Source organism: Panthera onca, chromosome B1 (assembly GCF_046562875.1).
Source record: "Panthera onca isolate mPanOnc1 chromosome B1, mPanOnc1 haplotype 2, whole genome shotgun sequence".
Taxonomy (NCBI): Eukaryota; Metazoa; Chordata; class Mammalia; order Carnivora; family Felidae; genus Panthera; species Panthera onca.
Genome location: NC_138342.1, coordinates 80,035,631 through 80,060,305, shown reverse-complemented (window position 1 = coordinate 80,060,305; position 24,675 = coordinate 80,035,631). Strand labels below are relative to the sequence as shown.

The 24,675-nt window shown below is 35.9% G+C and overlaps 1 pseudogene; it reads left to right on the top strand.

The window, feature by feature from the left end:
- The first annotated feature begins 1,229 nt into the window (after positions 1 to 1,229).
- On the top strand, positions 1,230 to 2,971 carry LOC132692294 (elongation factor 1-alpha 1 pseudogene; annotated as a pseudogene).
- The last annotated feature ends 21,704 nt before the right edge of the window (positions 2,972 to 24,675 follow it).

The window sequence follows — 24,675 nt, the reverse complement described above, 5'->3', positions numbered from 1 at the left end:
TATCTACAAAACAAAAAGGCAACAATATACGTAATAAATGATCAACTCAAATTCAGGATTCTGGTTGTTTCTTAGGGAAACTTAGGACAATTCAATTGGGAAGAGGCCCATGGTGTCTGGGGACAAGGGTCTACTTCTATCCCAATGTTTCATTTATCGAATAGACAATTCTTTCTCATTTTAAGTGATGTTTGCTCTTGTTTTAGCTTTGGTGACTTTGCCACCATCTGCTCTCCAGGAGAGGTAATGGTAAATATTTTCCATGATTAGATATATTTGACAAGTATTATGGTGGGACTAGGTAGTGTTGCTAATCATAATTTTGAAGAGGAAAGAAACCAACACGCTCTGCACTAATAAATTTCACCATCATGTAAAAAATACAACTTGATATCTTATGAAGCTTCAGGGACTCTGCCCCTACTAGGTGTGATGGAATTGATCAGCTCTCTGTGATTATGCCCTCTTCCCAGTTACACTAACTTCCTTGTTCCCCCATGGGTCCAAATTAGCCATATCAAGCTATATTTGCTCCCTGGATGATTCATAGTCCCCATTGATCATCAACTTTCTCACACAGTTAAATGCACCAAAAGCCCAAGATGCCATGGCTCATCATTGGGAAATGATGCATTATTCAAAGCAAACGTTTCAATGTGCTTTGTCAACCTCAGACAATGAACTGGACTCAGAAAGCATGGCTTGAAATCCCATTTTTACCACTTATTTGTCAGGTTTCAGCAAATCATTTTAGTTGTCACTCAAAATCCTTTGTGGGATACATGGTGTCAATAGTGAAAACATAAATGTATTTCTCTGAAAGACAACTTGCTTTTACCCAAATCAGATTTAACATATAGCTGTGTTGTGAAGATTAAATGAGGTAATACATGTGAAAGTGCTTGGTAAATACCAAGGTACTCCACAAATAAGAGCTATTGTCTCTATTTTTCTTTTTTATTTTCATTTCCCACTAACCGGAGTTTCTGTCACTCACTTCAAAACATCGTATTTCCTTTCATTATCCCTTCATTATTAAATGTTATCCTTTTTGGAGATGATAAATATCTTTCAGAAAAGATGACACTTAAGTTGTAAAATAATTCTAATCACAAAATGAACCAACTTTCAGTGAAATAAGTGAACCCAGTGGCATGCTGTGGGTTAAATACCTGACACTTGTAAAGAAATAGTATTCAGTTTTTTTTGCAAAGGGTTTGCCACCAGAACACTGGGGTCTTGAAAACCATCGCTAAACCTAAACCAAAATGGTAAAGGAAAAAACTCATATCAACATTGTCGTCATTGGACACGTAGATTCAGGCAAGTCTACCACTACTGGTCATCTGATCTACAAATGTGGCGGGATTGACAAAAGAACTATCGAAAAATTTGAGAAGGAGGCTGCTGAGATGCGACAGGGCTCCTTCAAGTATGCCTGGGTCTTGGATAAACTGAAAGTCGAACGTGAACGTGGTATCACCATTGATATCTTCCTGTGGAAATTCGAGAGCAGCAAGTGCTATGTGACCATCATTGATGCCCCAGGACACAGACACTTTATCAAAAATATGATTACAGGCACATCTCAGGCTGACTGTGCTGTCCTGATCGTTGCTGCTGGTGTTGGCGAATTTTGAAGCAGGTATCTCCAAGAATGGGCAGACCCGTGAGCATGCCCTTCTGGCTTACACACTGGGTGTAAAACAACTTATTGTGGGTGTTAACAAAATGGATTCCACTGAGCCACGCTACAGCCAGAGGAGATACAAGGAAATCATTAAAGAAGTCAGCACCTACATTAAGAAAATTGGCTACAACCCCGACACAGTAGCATTTGTGCCAATTTCTGGTCGGAATGGTGACAACATGCTAGAGCCCAGTGCTAACATGCCTTGGTTCAAGGGATGGAAAGTCACCCATAAAGATGGCAATTCCAGTGGAACCACACTGCTTGAAGCTCTGGATTGCATTCTGCCACCTACTCGTCCAACTGACAAGCCTTTGCATCTGCCCCCCAGGATCTCTACAAAATTGGTGGTACTGGTACTGTCCCTGTAGGTCGAGTAGAGACCAGTGTTCTTAAGCCAGGCATGGTGGCCACTTTTGTTTCAGTCAATGTTACAACTGAAGTAGAGTCTGTTGAAATGGACCATGAAGCTTTGAGTGAGGCTCTACCTGGGGACAATGTGGGCTTCAATGTCAAGAACGTATCTGTCAAAGATGTTCGTCGTGGCAATGTGGCTGGTGAGAGGAAAAATGACCCACCAATGGAAGCAGCTGGCTTCACAGCTCAGGTGATTATCCTGAACCATCCAGGCCAAATCAGTACTGGATATGCACCTATGCTGGACTGTCACACAGCTCACATTGCCTGCAAGTTCGCTGAGCCGAAGGAGAAGATTGACTGTCGTTCTGGAAAAAAGCTGGAATATAGTCCCAAGTTCTTGAAATCTGGTGATGCTGCCATCGTTGATATGGTTCCTGGCAAGTCCATGTGTGTGGGGAACTTCTCTGACTATCCTCCTCTGGACCGTTTTGCTATTCGTGACATGAGACAGATGGTTGCTGTGGGTGTCATCAAAGCAGTGGACAAGAAAGCAGCTGGAGCTGGCAAGGTCACCAAGTCTGCCCAGAAAGCTCAGAAGGCTAAATGAATATTATCCCCAATACCTGCCACCCGAGTCTTAATCAGTGGTAGAAGAACAGTCTCAGAACTGTTTGTGCCAATTGGCCATTTACGTTTAATAGTAAAAGACTGGTTAATGATAACAATGCATCGTAAAACCTTCAGAAGGAAAGGAGAATGTTTTGTGGGCCATTTGTTTTCTTGTGTGTGTGGCAGTTTTAAGTTATTAGTTTTTAAAATCAGAACTTTTTAATGGAAATAACTTTGACCAAAAATCTGTCACAGAATTTTGAGACCCATTAAAACAAAAGTTTAATGAAGAATAAAAAAATAGTATTCACAATAGATCCCCATAGGAAATAGAAATATTTATAAGTTTTGGGATCATTTATTATGGGAGATTGAGACTGCTAAGTTATTTAATGTTTTTCTTACTCTGAACCTGATTATTTTTGTATATTTAGGTTTTGATTTAGATATAAATCATATTTGTTCAGTTTACTATTAATATGCATAATATTTTTCAATTTCTCTTTAAAATCAGAAAACAAAAATGTGTAAATGAAGTCCCTCAAATGATGGAAAATAGAGATACTAACAGATTATCATAGAAATGAGGAAAGACTCAGGATTAGAGAGGTCACATGAATAAAATAAAAATTATTTTCAAGCTATAGACTTTACCAACCTTGAAAGTATGTGGTATTAGCCCATTTGATAACAAAGTCGGTCTTTTTTTGGTAGAAGTAGGTTTTAACAAGAATGTCTCAGTGACAAGGTAAAGATGTTATTCTAACAGGCTAAACAAAATTAGAATATGCCATCCTCTGTATTTGAATAAAGGACACATGTATATGTGTTCCATATATGTGTTTATGTACAAAGGGATACAAAATAATAATAGTGCGTGTAACAAGGTGGTCACAAATAAGTTGTTAGATACTAAGGGAGCAAGCATACTGCATGATTTTTGCATACTCCAATGGTCTTTGCACACTGCAATGTAAAATATGGATGCTCAATAAATACTTCTTTGCTGATGGCACAGTGCCTAAAAAAACAAGAATAAGCCATTTCCCATGTGTGAAACCTGGCATAATTTAAATATGAAAATATTTTAAAGTAATTTTAACTTCTTGAGTACTAAATTATAAAGCAGTGGGAGTGTTTTTCTTTATTTCTGAAATCATCCTAATCTTATATTGAGTGTTTTGTACTTGAGGATGTATCTTATTTTTTAGTAACTTTATAGCAAGATCTAATTGGCATAAAATAACTTGCATATACTAAATGTGTAAATTGTGATACATTTTGACAAATGAATATACCCATGAAATTATATCTACATCCATGAAACAAATAGAGATCATGAATGTACCATCATTTCCAAAAGGGTTATCAAAACTTTTTGTAATCTGCTCCTCTATTCTGTTCATTTTATCCATTGGTCTATCTTTATGACAATGACACACTGTCTTATTACTGTGGTTTTGCAAGTCTTGTTGAGCTTCTTGGAACTCTGGGTTTATAGTTGTCATCAAATTTGGAAAATGTTCAGCCAATATTTCTTCAAACGCTGTGTCTGCTCCTCTACCTCTGTCCCCCATCAGGGACCCCAGCTACATATCTTCGGCCACTTAAAATCACCCACAACTCACTGATGCTCTGTTTTTTTGTGTGTGTTTTTTTAAGTTTATTTGAGAGGGGGAAGGAGGGGGGAGGGGCAGACAGAGAGGGGGAAGAGAGAAATCCAAGCAGATGCCCCACTGTCAGCTCAGAGCCTGATGTGGGGCTGGAACTCAGGCACTGTGAGATCATGACCTGAGCCAAAATCAAGAGTTGGACATTTAACCGACTGAGCCACCCAGGTGCCCCTCTCTGTTTATTTCTTAATTTTCACTTCTCTCTGTGTTTGCATTTTGAAACATGCTACTGATATGTTTTCAGCTCACTAATTTATTCTGCAGTATATATTCTCCTTTTAATCCCAGCCCATGTATTTTTCATGCAAGACATGATAGATTTCGTTTCTAGAAGTTTGATTTGGGTCATGTTATTACTTCTGTGTCCCTACTTAACTTTCTAAAAATGTGGAGCACCATTAAAAGAGCTGTTATGTTTTTGTCAGCTAATTGTAACTGACAAAACTCAGCTAATTCTAACATCTTTATCAGTTGTGGGTCTGTTTTGATTTTTCCCATTATAGATATTATTTCCCTGCTCCTTTACATGCCAGGTTATTAGAAGTCAAATACTGTAAATTTTTACCTTTTTGACTGGATATTTTTGCATTCTTATAAATATACTTGAACTTTCTCCCTTCTGCGGATACAGTTAATTTACTTAGGAGTTTGATACTTTGGGTCTTGCTTTTTTGTCTTTTAGGAGGGGCAGACCAGCATTTTGTCTATATTGATTATTCTGAGGACTCTATCCAATTTCCTATTAACTGTAAAGTTTTTTAGTCTGGCGGGGAGAATAGGCACTATTGCTGGCTGTGTGTACCTGTTGGGCACAGTCACATCTAATCCTTTCAGTTGGTTCTTGCCTGCCTGAAACTGATTCCTCATACACATGCCTTCAGCAGTATTCAGCTGAATAACGAGAAAGACCTTCTGCAGATGTCCAGTGTTCTCTTTTTGTGCATTTCCCTCTTTGGTACGCTATCTGGAGAACTTCAGTTGCCTTAGTCTTCCCAAACACTCACTCTGCCCACAAGTCTCAGCTCTTCTAGGCTCTGCCGGGGTTTCTTTTTCCTGAACAACAACTTGAAAACTCTTTCAAGACAGTAAATTGAGGCAATCATATGGTTCACTTGCTTTGTTTCTGAGCTCTCTCAGATCTCCGCACCATACTGCCCAGTGCAATTGAATTGCCAACCTTTGTTTCACTTATTTTGTGTTTTGGTTGTTTCAAGTAAGAGGATGTACCTGGTCCTTGTTATTCCATGTGGGGCGGAAATGGAAGTCAGATATGTTTTTAAACAAAATTTGCAATAAATAAAAATAGAAAAATAATAAATAAGAATAAAAATTGCATTGAAAGAGATGTTTTCTTGAAATTATAAATCACATATAGTTAAATGTAAACAATTCCTGCAGACTTCCCTGGAATTATGATACTTCTCAAAATCACTTAAGAACTACTGAGCTAATACAAAAAGCATAGATTCACTATGATGCAGTTTCTCTTGAGATGGACAGCTCATCCCTTACTTGGTATTTGGGAATATAGTTGTGTTCATGTAACCAATGAAGCAACTATCTTCATATCTGAACTGACTCAAACTTGAGAAGAATGACATTTTTCAGAGAAAGAAGATAATTTACTTGAGCAGTCAATCAACTTAATATCAAGACTAAATTAAGGGTTTTTTTTGGGGGGGGAGGTTATTGAGGAGCTAAAATGATACTGAATTTACTTGAGAAAAAGTTTGTGTGATACATCTAAATGTTGCTATAAAGAAGGTAAATGAATTTTATTGAGTTTTGTTGATCCCAAATTTTTAAACACCAAAAAAGAAATGAAAAAAAAGGAAAAAAAGAAAAAAAAATATTGCATATATACAACTCAATTCAAATATAATACATATGTAGTAAATGTTTATTCAGTTTTTAAAAATATTTATTCATAATTTATTTTAAAAAATAATTTTAAACTGCTTTATTAGTAATTTTTTAGAAATTTTTTTTTTACATTTTTAGGGGTCTCTTTGGGTCTGTTTAAATGTCATTCATTTCATTGAAAATAAGCTTTAGCGATGAATTTGATAGCATATATATCTCATTTTAAAAGTGTACACATTGCAATTTTTTAATGTTTTCTAATTTTTTAATTGAGAATTCAAAGAGAATCTCAGAAAGAATGACAAAAGCAAGCTTTCAGAAAAATTTCCATTTCCAGGCAGTAGTAATCAGTAATGAGTCTTTTTATAAACATATTCTATGCCACACAACACCTGTAAAGAAAGCATACTAGAAACATTAAGTATCTGGAAACAGGAAAATTATTTCCACTGATGGGCAGTTGAAATGCACCAGGAAGACAGCGAGAGTAATGGTGTAGTATTTCTGTATTTATTTTGACAAATCTATGACAGCACCATTCTATTCCTTGATAGACAAACATAATCTTTGAAATATATTTGGAGATTCCTTGCACTTCAGCTTGTTTCTTTCAAGGCTGCTTTGATCACAAGCCAAACCCAGCTGAATTAAAAACAATGTCTATTGTTCCTTGTTTATCATAGCTAACCTAGTTACTTTATCATTTATTACTGGATTTTGATTTGTATTTGAATGAACGTTAACAGTAGCTTTAAACAGGCATTGCATGGTATGGTCTGCTCATTCTGTTTTGAATCTTACCATCCATTTATTAGCACTGCAATAATTATTGTTCTTATTAAGAATAACAATGCAAATGTTCTTATCCTATTAAGTTTCAATTTTTCTAGAAGTCAAAAAATGCCCTGAGCACCATCATATCCATAAGCCCTAGTAGCACCACATTAAATGGGTCAAAATTCTCTGCTTTCATAATTCCTCCATAGGTTTTCAGTTACGTTGAAAATAACACAGCATATTGTTTTCTCGCAATTGTTTGCAGCACAAAAAGAATTGTGAATGCACATCTAATGAAATCCATATATTAGAATTCTTGCCACTTCTATACAGTAAAAGTACCAAATTTACTCTAACTTTTTTTATTCAGCAGAAAGAACATTACAAAATACTGTTTCTGGGATATGATTCATGTATGCTAGCAGTATTAATTCAGGATGGGAAAGTAATTGCATCTCCTATCTCAATATTAATATTTTGTGATTTGTATTCATACCTAACCTAGAGAAATCAAAATGTACTACAACCACATATGCAGAAATCTACTATCTCTAAAAATAAAGACCTAGGCCAAAGACTTTATACAAAACCATGTGTATATGTGTGTGTGTGTGTGTGTGTGTGTGTGTGTGTGTGTGTGTATTTCAATAATGGTCTTTATTTTCTCTGTGGAAGTCAAATTTAAATCATGTATCAACAGAAAAATATAAATGAATAGATATTTTAGGCATGTTGAACATTATTATACACTTTGCATTATTAGATACTTTGACTTATTATGACTTTAGTTATCATCAACCCCATACAAATATATCATTATACAAAGTAAGATATTTTAAAAATTAATCTTAACTCTGCCTTCCGATCCAGTTATAAGTAAGAATTTGCACCACACACACACACACAAACACACAAACACACACACGCATATATGTATATATTCTTGCAGCTACCAAAAAAATTCATGAATTATAGGTTTCCATGGTTTTAAAAATTGCTGTAAATAAGAACTATGACCACCCTGGAAAAAGTAAAATGAAACAAAGAAACCAACCAACAAACAAAATATACCACCTGAGACCTTCACTCTCTTTATAACAGCATAGCAAATCTGAGTTTTAGCTCTGAAAGAAAAATGTAAATTTAAAATGTAAATTTAACCTAAGTAGTTGTATAATTTTGGTGAGATGGAGTTTTGACTAAATTTGTATGAAGCATAATGTAATAAAAGTTCTAGAAGCTAAGGGGTACTGTGAACTGAAATGTGCCCCCTCCCCAAATTCATACATGGAAGACATCAGGTACAGGGACTTTAGGAGATAGTTAAGGTTAAGCAAGGTCATAAGGGTGAGTCCCTAATCCAAAATGAGTGTGGTGGCCTTCTAAGTAGAGGAAGAGAGGAAGAAATCTCCCTCTATCCGTGTTAGGACACAGTCAGCAAGACCCTCAGTAAGCAAAGAGGAGAGCTCTCACTAGAACACAACCATACTGGCCTCCTGATCTCAGGCTTCCAAACTTCAGAACTCTGAGTAAATACATTTCTATTGTTTAAACCATCCAGTACATGGTATTTTGTTAAGAAAGCCTGAGCTGACCAAGACAATGGGTGACACAATATATTTAAAAGCTCCTTTGTCATTAGCTAAGACACCCAATAATGCGTGTGCTCATCTGAGGATATTCAGTCTAATGAATATTTGAAAACTACTCTGTCACTGACTGGATGTGTGAGCAGGGATACATCATTTAAATACTTCACGTCTATATTTTGCATATTTAAATTAGGAATTGTCAAAAGAGGTCATAGACTTCTTATGAAAACAGTCATATGCCTATTTAGTCCACAGACATGTTGGTTGTAATATGGCTTCTTAGCCTCATGGCAACAGCTTAAGGCCACTGCTGCATCCAAAGCCTGTAGAAGAAATCCTGGTGAAGATTATTTCAGAGATTCATATCTAAGATTAAATTTAATTAACATTATATTTTGTTCTTAATATAATACAAAATATGGAACTGAGTCATCTCAGTGAATTATATAAAACCTATATTCTTTCTCAACTTGCCTACTAATCTATTTTTTTTTTTTCCAACGTTCTTTATTTATTTTTGGGACAGAGAGAGACAGAGCATGAACGGGGGAGGGGCAGAGAGAGAGGGAGACACAGAATCCGAAACAGGCTCCAGGCTCCGAGCCATCAGCCCAGAGCCTGACGCAGGGCTCGAACTCACGGACCGCGAGATCGTGACCTGGCTGAAGTCAGATGCTTAACCGACTGCACCACCCAGGCGCCCCGACTTGCCTACTAATCTAGCAATTTATTTGAATAAAAGCCATGTCAAATTATTTAACAAAGATCACTGCATGTGATCATAATTCCCCAGTGCAGCACCTTCAACTTCTCTCAAACTATTTATTTTTTAAAAAGTACTTGTTACTCCATATTTTTCTACATGTAAATGAAGACTATTGAGTCCATAAATATAATTTCTTGTGATAGAATCCTTTTCCATTTTCCTCTTTCAATCATGATTTTTTCCCCTCTATTGAAATCAAATTTAAACCATGCATCAGCAGAACAATATGAATGAATGGGTATTATTAGGCATGTTGGACATCATTAGACACTTTGACTTTATTATGACTTCGGTTATCATCAACCCAAGGAAATAGATCACTACACAAAGTAGAGATACTTTAAAAATTAATCATAACCTTGACTCCAACCCAGCTATACGTAAGGATTTGCACTATTATTTTTTGTATTATGTGCAGGTACAATTTTATCCATTTGTCTTATTGTAGCCTTTTAAATTTGCAGAGCCACACCACTCTGCAGCATTTATAGCACCGTGCACAACCGGGGACTTAAGTAGCTATTCCTGCTGCTGCTGCTGCTACTAGTAATAATGATGATTTTATTTGAAGATATTTCAGGCCACACATCTAACTGCAAAATTGGAGCATGAAAATCCTCCGAAATTTTACACTAAAGCAAAGGATGAAATACAAATTATGTAAGGTTTGCCTTTGTCTACAGTTTCCTTGTGGCGATCGTCTGCTCTATGAAAAATCTTTAAGGTCTTTTCATGATAGAATGCCTTTATGACAGCCCATTAATCCATCATTTCTATCTTTGTACTGTCTTCCTGTTTCCCAAATCATTTCTAAATCCTGATGAAAACAACATTTCATCTGACAGGTTTCCAGAGGAAATCACACACATGTTTTCTGTGCACATATACTCAAACACATAGAGCACAATTTATGGAGGCAGAGTTGTTCTGCGAGTTTGGTAGCTCTGAAGGAAAGTTAGATTCACTTATCAATTCACAGTCCATCATCTTCTACCAGTCACTGAAGTTCAGGGCTGAACACTGCGTGAGTTACTTGTCATTTGGACCAAGAAAGAAATAAGAAATGATGTAAACCGATTTCCCTTGACAGGAGAGACACAGATGGAGACGACGTGTGGACCATATTGTCTGCTTTCGGGTCATCCCTGAAGCCATTAGCTATCATAATGATGAAACTGGAGTTATTTATTTCCCCACGATTTTCTGATGTGGCAAAAACAGTATCACATTGGGGGCCTGAGTTTTCCTCTGAGAGGTTGTGTTGTCCTTGAGAAGAAACAACACATATGAAAGAATAATTTTAGCTTGTAGAAGTACAAAATTATAAATTAGAAAGAAGAGACATTATGCAAGTTAAACAAATATTAAGGTTAATATCACGTAAAATTAGACTTTTCATACTGATATATTTATAAAGGATATAAGCTTTTCTTAGAGTTCTTAACTTCTGGCACTTTTAGTTAATTCATTTTTATTTCAGACCATTATTTGAAATCTTCTATTCATTTATTCTGTTGGTCAGACAGTGAACAAGCGTTTCACTGTACCAGGGCTGATGATATGCCAGAAAACAAAACAGATCAAAAAGAGAAAAAAATGCCTGCCCTGAAAGAGCCTGGTTCTAGTAAAGGAAACAGGCAGTAAAAGGCGAGCATGAATCCATCATATGAGTGTTGAAAGATGAAAAGTGTTACTAAGGAATTGAAATACTGGCCAGGAAAGGGGGGGGGTGGTGAGAGGAAGGTGAGGGGTAGAATTCTAAGTCCATGAGGTTGTCAAGAGAAGCCTCCCTGAAAACATGACACCTGAGCAAAGTTCTAAAGTAAGAAGTTAATCATATGAATGCCGGGAGTAAGTGTTTTTTGGGAGGAAGAAAAATCCATACAAAGTCCACGAGGTAAGGGTATGCTGGACTTACACATGAAACAGCTGCAAGAGGAGTGTGGCTGAACAAAGTAAAGAAGAGATAGAGTATAAGAGATGAGAGAACAGAAACACCAAGGCAACATCAGAAAGGGCTTTTTAAGACATGATAAGGAATGTGGCTTCTAGTCTTAAGGAGGAGCCATTGCCAGAGCTTGAGCAGATAGTAACATAACCTGACTTAAAAAAAAAAAAAAATTAAATCCAAGTTAGTTAACATATAGTGTAATAATGACTTCAGGAATAGAATTTAGTGATTTATCACTTACATATAACACCCAATGCTCATCCCCACAAGTGCCCTCCTTAATGCCCATCACCCCGTTAGCCCATCCCCAGACCCAACACCCCTCCAGCAACTCAGAGTTTGTTCTGTGTATTTAAGAGTCTCTTATGGCTTCCCTCCCTCTCTGCTTTTATCTTATTTTTCCTTCCCTTCCCCTATGTTCATCTGTTTTTTTTTTTCTTATTTATTTATTTTTTTAACGTTTATTTGTTTTTGAGAGAGAGAGTGAGACAGAGCATGAGCGGGAGAGGGCCAGAGAGAGGGAGACCCAGAATCGGAAGCAAGCTCCAGGCTCTGAGCTGTCAGCACAGAGCCTGACACAGGGCCCAAACCACGAACTGTGAGAACATGACCTGAGCCGAAGTCATGACTGAGCCACCCAGGCGCCCCATCTGTTTTTTTTCTTAAATTCTGCATATGAGTGAAATCATACGATAATTTGTCTTTCTCTGACTGACTTCTTTCACTTAGCCTAATACATTCTAGTTCCATCCATGCTGTTGCAAATGGCAAGATTTCATTCTTTTTGATCACTGAGTAATATTCTATTGTATATAGATACACCACATCTTCTTTATCCATTCGTCAGTTGATGGACATTTTGGCTCTTTCCATAATTTGGTTATTGTTGATAATGCTGCTTATAGACATTGGAGTATGTGTGCCCCTTTGAATCAGCAGTTTTGTATCCTTTGGGTAAATAACCTAGCGGTGCAATTGTTAGGTTGTAGGATAACTCTATTTTTAATTTTTTGAGAAACCCCCATACTGTTCTCCAGGGTGGCTGTGCCAGTTTGCATTCCCACCAACAGTGCCAGAGTGTTTCCTTTTCTCCATATCCTTGCTAACATCTGTTATTTCCTGAGTCCTTAACTTTCTTTTTAGGCAATCAAAAAAGGGTGGGGTGGGAGTCAGGAATTCCATTGGGAGGGTTCTCAATACCCCATGCTGAAGAAAATGGGCATTGCATAAAGACGTGAACAAACACAGTCTGTGCTCTTATGGCATTCTTTGTAGAAAACTCAGGCCCACGAACATGTAATTGCTGACAGACTATTACATGTAATAACTAACAAGTGTGCTTAAACCAGATATTGGCACAAAGAAGGAATGATCAACTGTGACTGGGTGGTTGATCAGTGAGATTGAGTTCCTCATGAAAAGGGAAACAAAACTCTTCCTCTTTTGAAAATTATATTTGCATCACACAAACTAAATTTGGTTTTTGTCAAAGAGTACATCAATCTCCTCAAATATTAAATCAAAATATGCTACTATATCCCCTGGAAGGGTGAACATCAGATTGCATAATTTGGAAACTGCTAAAAGTAGTGGTTTTATTTTTTTCTAACAGTTCATTTGGTCCTAAAGGTTTGTTAAAGTAAACAAAAGCAAAAACAAAAAGAAACCCTTAGCTATCTATATTCAAGAGATATCTTTTCAAATGCAAAGCTTTAGACCTACTATAAAGGCAAAATGGCCTATTTTCTCTTATTTTTTACATATTTTCCCTTTGTCATTTGAGGTCTTTTTCTTCTTCTTGAGTAGCATCAAAATCCATACCAATAATTCAGACTTGCAAATATTTACAGAAGATTAAGCAGGCTGTAGGAGATGTCAACCAACCCACATTTCACAGGAGGGAAACAGATTGTAAAGAATATAAATTTCATGAATTATTGCTTATTGTAAGTCACCATTGAAAGGGCTCCATAATTCATTGGTTTCTTATTGAGAAGGTATTCATTCAACCACAATAGATGCTAATGTGTTGAACTACAAAAGTCAAGAGCTGTTTGGTGGTTTTCAAAATGCAAAACTGAAAGAAATAAATTAAAACCAATTGTGTTTTATTTTCAATTAATGATATCCATCTTCAACGTGCCTAATTATTTTAATGTGGATAAGGTTACATTATAAATTATATAATATCCATAAAATATATCTAGTATAAATTATAAAGTAGTATAAAACCAACATGTTAGATTTACCTATGACTCTTATTTCCAAGCACTCAAAATAACATCCATAACATCATTGGTTCTGAAAGATGATAAATACAACTTATGGAAAGCATCTATCCTAGATATCAAATACAAAATTCTCAGAATCACAAAAGCTTCCATGTATATATTATCAATATATTTGTTTATATAAATGTGCATTATTATGTATTTATATAGACAATGTTTATACATAAATAACTATAAATATAACATATATGTATAATAGGTATTTGTATCAATGTATAATTAAATCTAATATTCAGGTACATATGAAAATATTTCCTTTATCTTTTATTTACTTTGAGTATAATTTGTGATTTTTCTAATAGCAAGAAATTAGAATTTTGTTTTTCCACTCAGACAAAAATAATGAAATGACAATACGTTATTAAACATCATCATCCATACAAATAATTTTCAGTGGTAAAGTGGTCTCACTTGTCATTAGCTGCCTTGAAATAGTCAATCACATGGTCTACAAACATAAAGCCTTATTCTCAGTTAATAAAGTTCAGAGTAGCTATAGTGATCTTATAGATATTAAGTCCAAATAAGACTGAGGAAAAATAAACTGTTTCCATGGAAAGAAACATTGGTTCTGAAAATCCTTATCACATGCATCCATCTTCAGGTAAATACATAGTTAACATAATCTGCTTGGGGTAATGGCTGTTCACAGGTTTTTTTCTTTCTTTTTTTTTTAATGTTTTTATTTTTTAAGGAGAGAGAGACAGAATGTGAGCGGGTAGGGACAGAGAGAGAGGGAGACACAGAATCTGAAGCAAGCTCCAAGCTCTGAGCTGTCAGCACAGAGTCCGATGTGGAGCTTGAACCCATGTACCGTGATGTCATGACCTGAGCCAAAATTGGACACTTAACCGACTGAGCCACCCAGCCACCCCTGTTCACAGATTATTTACAAATTCAATGTCCGATGGGAGAGTGAATATGATTCAAGCACCCCCCTACATATCATTCAGCATGGCTGGAGAGAGTAAACATCTTTCTAAATCACATCTTGACTGGAGAAAGACTAATCTTTCTAATTAGAAAGTAAATGTCTTTGCAACTCCATATCTGTGTCCTCTTGCATGATACTATCCACTTGCTCCATTCTATCTTTTTTTTATTTTTTTAATTTTTTTAATGTTTTTATTTATTTTTGAGAGAAACAGAGACAGAATACGAGTGGGTTAAGGGAAGAGAGAGAGGGAGTCACAGAATCGGAAGCAGGCTCCAGGCTCTGAGTTGTCAGCACAGAGCTGGATGCGGGGCTCCAACTCACAAGCCATGAGATCATGACCTGAGCCCAAGTTGGACGCTCAACCGACTGAACCACCCAGGCACCCCATTGCTCCATTCTATCTTTTAAAGGCTACCTTGAAAGGTCAGTTGAGAAAAACAAGTCTACTTGATTGGCATGAGAACTAAGATTAAGTAGTTGATTGATTAAGACTGCCTAGGGCTTCTGTTACCATTGAAATGGAAATTGTTATCAATAATACAAAACTGATAGCTAAATAGTACAGCCAACTTATTTCCATTAAGAAAGGTTCTTAATAAGATAGATATAAGAGATATAAACCAGAATACAGTTTTACTGTACTACCAGAATATATTTGTTTCAGTTCTGAATGTTGACAAATGGAAAAAAAAAATCTATCTGTCTATCTTTGATTAAACTATTTTTTCTGGCTTTCTTTTCATGATGGTAACATTTAAAATTCTCCAAACTCCACATATTTACATTAGAACTTTTGATAGTTTGACCAAAAAAAATCAAATTATTATTTAATGGATGCAGAGTTTCTGTTTGGGATGATAAGAAAGTTCTGGAAATTAATAATGCTGATAGCTGCACAACATTGCAGATGTACTTAATGACAGTTAATTTTATACTTAAAAATGGTTAAAATGGTAAAAAAAGAAAAAAGAAAAAAGAATGTTTATATAAAGAAAGTAAAATGCACAAATGCACAAATAAAATGACAAAAAACATTTTTCAAAACAAACCTTTTTTTTGAATTTTTTAACTTTTATTCATTTTTGAGAGACAGAGTGTGAGAAGGGAGGGGCAGAGAGAGAGGAAGACACAGAATCTGAAGCAGGCTTCAGGCTCTGAGCTATCAGCACAGAGTCCTATGCAGGGCTCAAACTCTTGTACTGCTACACCATGACCTGAGCCCAAGTCGGACGTTCAACCGAATCCACCCAGGTGCCCCTCAAAAACTTTCTAATCTCCTCTACGAATGCCTGTTTAAAATTAAGAAAGCATAAAATGGAAACAAAAATTACTTCTTTCTTTGCCTTTGCATTTATTTATCATTAACAGAAATGTTATTTTATTTGTAATATGTGTTAGCTTTCCTGGTGTGTATCTACAGATGCTGACATTTATATTAGCCCTGAATGCAGAAATAGAGTGAAAGAGGCACAACTGGGTGGCTCAGTTGGCTAAGTGTCCAACTTTTAATTTTGGTTCAGGTCATAGTCTCAGGTTCATGGGATCAAGCCATGTGTCGGGCTCTGTGTTGACCATGTGGTGCCTGCTTGGGATTCGCTCTCTTTAACTCTTGCCCCTCACAAAATAAATAAACAAACTTAAAGAAAAAGAAATATAGTGAAATAAAGAAAAGAAGAAAGAAGAGAGAGAGACAGAGAGGAAAAGAGAACAATATCTCCTGTTTTTCCTGACTCTTCATTGGTGACAGGAGCATTCTACTTTCAGATCAGGTAAAATTATTATTAAACAATTCTGCTTTGTAGACAATATTTGAAACATTTCTTAAGTATGGAAAGAATAGTTTTATATTTCTTAAACTAACCACATTAATTAGTATAAGAGGACATTAGCACTTCAGTAATTTCTCTTGATTACTCTGAAAGGTTTTCCCACATATATCATCATCTAACAATAATTGAGAAGAAGACTTACAGGAAGCAGAGACATTAAAACCTGGGAGATATTAAGTGGCTTAAAAATAAAAAAGAAAGAAAGAAATTACTGGGATTAATTGTTTGCATGAGAAAGAGAGCAGTCTGATAACTACATCAAGGATAACCCAAAAGGTAAAAGCACATATATTCAAAACAATGTAGAAAAATATCAGAGTTCTTTCCTTAGTCCTTGAACTGCTTTACAGAAGAAAGATTAGAGAAAAAGTAATAGAGAGGTCAATGATCTACGAAATATTGATGACATGTCTACTTTGCAAATAAAAACATTGCCCTTGACTGAAGGGACCTACCAAATATTTGGGTACCTGTGAAGTAAAAGATGTTCAACAACAACAGAATTGAATAATAAATTTTGTGAAATACAAGAACTGAAAAAATGCTAGCCATGAAAAAGTTCCCGGAGAACAATGCATTCTTGTTTAAGGTCTTCCTGTTGACTCCCTTCCCTTTTCCTTCTCCCCTACTTTCTTTTCCTGTCTATAGTTTTATAAAAAAAAAAAAAAAAAAAAAAAAAAAAAAAAGACCTTCACTTTCTCTGTGATAACATGGTACTAATATGAAAGTGGTATTAAAAAGCACAAATATATAGCTGCACCTCTGTGGCTCAGATGGTTAAGTGTCCAACTCTTGGTTTCAGCTCAGATCATGATCTCATGGTTCTTGAGATCAAGCCTCGTGTTGGGCTCCGCATTGACATTGTAGAACCTGCTTGAGATTCTCTCTCTTACTCTACCAGCTTGCTTTCTCTCTTTCTCTTACACTCTCAAAATAAATAAACATTTTTTGAAAAGTACAAATCATATGGGAGTGGAATTTTTATTATGTACTTCAATTGTTTCATAAATATACATACACCTAGCTTCTAGAAATCAGAGTACTAATAGGTTGATAGAAAAAATTAATTACTGCATCCCTTTTTCTCATTGTCTCTCTTCCAGCCTTGATCCTCAGAGGTAGTTATTTTATTTTATTGATTTTTAATTTTAATTTTTTAAGTAATCTCTATACTGAACAAGTGGCTCGAACTCACAACCCCAAGATCAAGAGTCATATGCCCTGCCAACAGAGCCAGCCAACCACCATTAGAGATAGTCATTTTAAATTCTTTTGTTTCCCCTGGCACATCTCCATGACTTTAAAAAAAAATCAAAGAAACATTCTTGGCTGATCAGTTCAGGCAGCATCTATTGACTTTCACTATGGTCATGGAAATTTAGCTGTCTTACAGGAGATCTTATATAAGATTTCTACCATTTCCCCATCCTTCTACAGTTATATCTCAGTTTTTCGTTAGATCAATATTAATTTTTTATTATAAAAACTAAGCATTAATTACTTCTGCGGCAAGTAGCATGCTAAATTACACTTATTTTCTTTTTTGTTACTGTTTGTACTAGATTTATAACTGTCTTTTTTTATTTGCTGATATATTTTATAGCATATAATGAGAAACTCATAGTATCTTAACCAAAGGAAATTATAAAATATTCTGTGCCTCTAATTCTAATATGTGAAAAAGTATGGACCTAGATGAAAAGGGGAATAACTTACATAACTTTTCATTGATGTTTGACAGTTTCCAAGGCTTACAAATTAATATAAAATGGTGTCTTAGATTGTGCTTCTCTAGAAACTGAACCTGAGTGCAAGTAGTTATACTTGAGTAGTGATCCCAGGTAGCACCATAGGGAAGTGGGTACAAAAGACAGAAAAGGAAAGAAAACCAGTACAGATGCAACAATGAGCAGGTTATCATTTCGTGCAACTGTGGCTCAATCCCACAAGGTGCTTCTGGGAAACTGCACAGAAAAGTCTTCAGAGTTGTCTCACTCAGGGACACAAGTTAAGGGATTTATTCACCAACTCCTCTCAGTCAGTGGTTGAGAGATTCTCCAGGGAACATTGACATCCCATTACTTCTGATGTACTTCTACAAGGCCAAGTGCTTTCCAGTGTTCAGAGAAACACTGCAAGCAAAGAGTCCCAGACATTTGCAGTAGAAATCTGTTGGGTTAGCATGCGGACAAACAAGAGTACAAAAGGGAAATAAGTTAAGCACCCGCAACATCTGCTTTTCTCTTCTGCTTTCACTTCCACAAGAGCAGAAATAAGCTGAGAAACAAAGACTCATTGCTCTTCAAAAATCCCTGCCTATCTCAGAGACTCACAAAACAGCCTGCACTTGTATGTGGAGTCTAAAAACAAACAAACAAACAAACAAACAAAAAACCCCAAAAAACAAAAAACAAATGAACAAACAAACAAAAAACCCCAAAAAACAAAAAAACAAATGAACAAACAAATGAATAGCAACAAATAAAAAGAGAAACATAGTCATAAATATGGAGAACAAACTAGCGGTTGCCATTGCTGGAGGGCAGGGGAATGGGGGGTGGGGAATAAGAGAAATAGGTAAAGGGGATTAAGAGCAACAAACTTCAAGTGATAAAATAAATAAACCATAGGGATGCGAAGTACAGCATGGGGAATATATTCAATAATATAATAACTTCATGTGGTGACAGATAGTAACGACACTTATTGTGATAAGCATTTCATAGCGTATACAACTATCAAATACCTATGTTATACACCTGAAGCTAATATAATATTTCAACTGTGCTTCAATAAAAAATAAAAATAAAGTGAATCTCTTATGGACCAAAAAAAAGCAGTCTGCAAGGAAATGGTCTGTCTGAAACTCATTCCATTCTTCATCCCTGTTTACTTTAGAGATCATGCATCAATCTGCTTGGGTTGCTGTAACAAAATACCACAGTGTGGGTGACTTAAACAACAGAAATTTATTTCTCACAGTTCTGAAGGCTGGGAAGTCCAAGATCAAGGTGCCAGCCAATTCAGTTCATAGTGAGGGCTCTCTTCCTGGCTTGTAGATGGCTGCCTTCATGATGTGTCATCATTTGGCAGGGGGGGGGGGGGAGGGGGTAGGAATAGGAGAGAGCAAACACTCTGGTGTCTCTTCTTTATAAGGATGCTAATTCTGATGGATCAGAGCTCCAGCTTGATGACTTCATTTAACCTTACTTACTTCTGTAATGGCCTCATCTCCAAATAGAGTCACAATATGGGCTGAGATTTTGACATATGAATTTGGGGCGACAGATATTTAGTCCATAACATATCATTAGAAATCTCTTATTTCTAAATCATTCCTTATCACCAGGACTCTTATTCCATAAGGATCTCTACATCATCCATTCAAACTTTTGAAATCAGTCCAGAGTACTCTCTGAGCTTTACAGCCAATGATTATAGTATCCCCTACATCCTAAACTTTTCCTCTGATGTTTGTTTGCATGAGTTTGCAAGAATTTGCCCCCGTGAGGGATAAGGCACAGTAATTTATCTACATTCTTCCATCTATGCACACTCACACTCTCCTAGTTCAATATTTTATTCCTTCTTTGTCTCCTTTCGAATCTATAACACAATTTCCCCCTTTTCTCATCCAGTTATTACCATGATTTCAATTTCACTGAGAAAATAGAACACTCTGAAGACAAGTTCCACATCTGCCATCACATCTGCCGGCCTCCCTACCATATATACATCTGTCCCTCTTTCCCTCATGATAACCTGGAAGAACTGTCTTTACTCCTGTGAAAAGCCAAATCCTCCACTTATGCAGGATAACCTATTCTGTCCTCTGTCAAATTCTCAAGACTCTCACTCTAGCAGTGCTACCTTCTGTCACATCAGTTCCCCCCCTCACTGTACCATTTCCAGCTAATACCTCTAATCTTAAATATACATATACACACGTCTGTATATATGCACATGTATACGTGTATATATGTATATACATATATATGCACATGTATACATATATATGTGTATATACATGTCTGTATATTGTGCACATGTATACATGTATATATGTGCATCTATACAGACATGTGTGTATATATATGTGCTTATAAATGTATATAAGTAATATAGTATTAATATGTATATTGATTATATATAAATATAAATTATTAATATATGGAATATTTTATTATAATACAATATATCAATTATTATATACAAATGCATTGTATTATATTAATTATTATAGATTAATATAAAATATGAATATATTCATATATGTATGAACATGTATACACATGTCTTAAACTCGTTAGGCTGCTATAAGGAAAATATCATGGACTGGGCGGCTTCAGTGACAAATTATCATTTCTCACCATTCTGGAGACTAGGAACTCAAAGTTCAAGGTGCTGGCAGATTTGGTATCTAATGAGATCTGTCTTTCTCATTCATAGACAGCAACCTTCTTGCTGTGTCCTCACATGGTAGAAGGGAGGAGAGAGCTCTCTGGAGTCTCTTTTAAAAGTACACTAATCCCATGCATGAGTTCTCTGCCCTCATGACCTAACTGCTTCCAAAGTTCCCATCTTTAAGTACCATGACATTGGAAATTAGGTTTCAACATATGAACTTTGTAGGGGAACATAAACATTCAGTCTATGGCAATATGTATATACTATACTTATATGTACATACATATATACATTTATATATAGCTTTTACATGCATATTAACATACATACATGTTTACATAAGACATTAAAAAATAATGTGATATCACCGTGCTAAATAAATTTTAATTTCAAAAGTTTCTTGATCTCATATTTTCTGTGTCTGTCCTATTTTTCTTACTTTCTTCAACAAACTCCTTAAGAGATACCTATATATGTTGTCAGGATTTCTTTACTTCCTGTTCTCCCCTAACCTCATTTTCATCAGAAGTTTGGATACTGTCTGCTCATGTTTCCTACTATCTTCTTTCAAGCTCAAACAATAGGATTAACAATGTGAGAAAAAGGGGATAGGTTATGTTTTAGATGTGCTAAGTTGCATGAACCTAACAAAAGCAACTCCCTGCTCTTGAAATTTTCCTTTACTTTTTGCCTTTCTGCAGTATCAAGGCCACCTTTGTGCACCCTCTTCAAACTCCCACCTGCCTTTACAACTTAACCTCCATATTCATATCCTATGTGCTAAAGGCAATGGCTATTTTTTGACATGTATGCTGCCTAAATTGTCTGTGTCATATCCTGCTTTAAGCTCCTTCCTTTTTCTTGGATTCCAGAAAGTCATTCTTTTGTTTCTCCTTTTCCTCTCTAATATCTATTTCAGTGGCTCATTTCTAATATGAACCCTCTAAGCAGTAATCCGATATCCCATGTCGCATGTTCATATTCTCTGCCCTCCCTTCTCCTTAGTATTCAGTAGGTAATTTCATTCATTTTAATTCTCTGCCTTCTCTTTCTTCCACTGACTCCCATATATCCACCTTTCAGATCTGACTTTTTGGCTGAGCTACAGATTTAAACTTCTAGGTTTGTATTGACTAATTTTTTTTTTTAAATTCCTCATTCAACATTTTGAAACATAATCTCAATCTCCCTCTTACACTTACACACCTTATTCTGCCTTCTGTTTGGAATCAAGGACCATTCATCCCATCCAGGGTCAACAACCAATCATCCAAATCAGACCCAAAGTAATTCATAATCATTATTTTGTATCTTTGTAGAATCACTTCTTTCCCCTTTCTTCCAACTACTTCCCTTTATTTAGATGTCTCTTTGCTTCTCACATAGATTATTACATTAACTTTCAGTCTGGTTTTAACCATTGAGATGATATCTTCATAGAGCAACCCTTTTTGGATTTATGATCTGATAAATCCCCAGCTCCCTATTTATCTTAGAATATGATGCAAATTCCTTGACTTGAGAAATAAGGTCTTTCCCAACTCTTTCTTTTGCTCCTCATGGCCACTCACCTTGTTCCCATAAGCCCAAACTCTAGTCTTTCCCTACCTATTCCCAGGTCCTTTGCATCTGTGATCTGAGTGTTCTTTGGAATCCTTCTCCTCGCAAACACTACTAATTTGTATGCAAAAGCATGAAGAAATTTTCATTCATTCTGGAAAAGAGATCAAAATAAAAAGTCATTCTACCATCTGTGTTCCTGAAGCACTGTGCTTCTGTTATAGCCTTTATTATATTGTTAATAATCAGTTATAAGCTATTCTTAAATTTAGGATCTTCAGATTCAGCAAGCACTTTCTAATCTCCTTGTGACAGAGAACACTGAGCTCTAAACACTAAGCTAGTGCCTTAGTTCTAACAATTTACCAGTTTTATATTACAAAGCAAATCTCTTAACTGTGCTCCTCCCCAGTTTCTCTTTGTCCAATGAAGATAATAATTATACCTTATTTATGAGTTACTCTGAAAATTATTTGGGATAATAGATGTAAGTTTCTACAATTACAGTTCTTAGATCATAGTGTGCAAACTGCAAATGTTGCTTTCCTCTCTGTTTGCTTCCTCCTTCATCCCTACCACCATGAACAGTGTCCGGACATAGGGAATGTTAAATAGAATAATTTGACTTGTTTGTTATATTCACTGTATCCAAACCACCTCAAAACTTAATGGCTTCCCGTAATAACAACTTTTATTTCGTTCGCAAATCTGTGATCAGGACTGGGCTTGGTGGGGGCAGCTTGTCTGTACTATACTCAGCATCAGCCTAAGTGACTCAGAGGTTCAGAGGCTGAAATGATTTGATGATCCCCTTCCACACCCACATAGCATTTGATGCTGGTTATCCTCTTGATCTTTGCTAAGGCTGTGGCAGAACTCCTCTACCAGCATATTTCATGTGGTTCCTTGGCTTCTTCACAGCATGGGCTGTGGGTTCAAAGAGCAATGGTCCTAAGGGAGACAAGAGGAAGATCTATGGCCTTTTATGATCTAGCATGGAAGTCACACAACATTACTTCTGCCACATTCTATTAGTCAAAAGTGATCACCTAAGTCCTGTCCATATTTAAGTAGAGGGAAATTAGACTTCATGTTCTGATAGCAATAGTGTCAATGACTTTGCACAAATGTTGTAAAATCATCATGCATGTCCCCACCAATCAGTCTTAGCATCTGTACCAGGCATTGAATACAGGGATAAGCTCATTTGAAAGCATCAAGAAACCGATATAGAGATTAGGGATCTAGTAAGGTAAAGGGGAAAATAAAACAAAGCAAAACAAAAACAAAAAACAAAAAAACCCAAACCTGGATCAGAATTCTAAGGAGTTATGTACTAATTCGAGATGTGCCTGGCTAAAAGCTAACTGAGTCTTAACTATAACCAAGTCACTTTACTTCCGAGCTTCAGTTTTCCTATCTCTGTAATGGGGAGAGTGGTTATTATACAACCAGTCACACAAAGCTTGGAGAATCAAAAGAGGTAAATCACATAAAGGTATTATGAATGTTGTGATATAGATAAAAAGTTGTTCTTGGAATGGGGGTAGATGAGAAAAACCATCCTCATTTTACATAACAACAGTAATTATAGTCTTTGGTTTGTTTTTAACAGCTAGCAGTACAGACTCTTTGCTCTTTGGTTTTTCTCTGTATAGGAAATGGATTTAAATAAAGGCCACCACTTTTATCTAGGTACCAGGAAATTTAATTAGCCCTTCATGCAAGATGTTATGTAGTATTACATATACCACCACAGTGATACACTCTATATTCAGTCATGTATTTCAAGAAAGTAATAGCAAGTGACATTTCACAATCTAAGCTTGTTCTGTTAAAAAAAATGGATTCTAGGTTTATAGAAAATGTCAAAGAACATCAAAGAAAATATCTGACATTTAAACCACCAAGAACCCCGGTACTCAATATATAAAACGAAAAGGGTAACTAATGTGTGCACTCTGAACTGGATATTACATTTTTTACCCCTCTGTTTAACAATATCTTGCACTTACATGGCTTGTTTCTTCGAAACTATTTAAATCATCCCATGATTTCTTCATTAAAGTGTATTATCCTCTTTTGGCCATAGTTATATGGAATTCGTCATCACTCAATCTGTAACGCACTTGGTTCTTTTTTCACTCTGTCTACACATATGCATCCATATGATAAGATTCTAGTAACTGGCCAGTTAATTGAAACATTGATGGATCTACAAAGGAAAACATTCTGCATCTTTGGCTGCAATGAAGTGGAAACACCTCTTTAACACAAGACGTGGTGAACAAAGTTAAAAAGGAAAGCCCAGGCTGTGATGAATTATTTCAAACATATAACTGGCAAAGAATCTAAATCCAAAATAAGTGA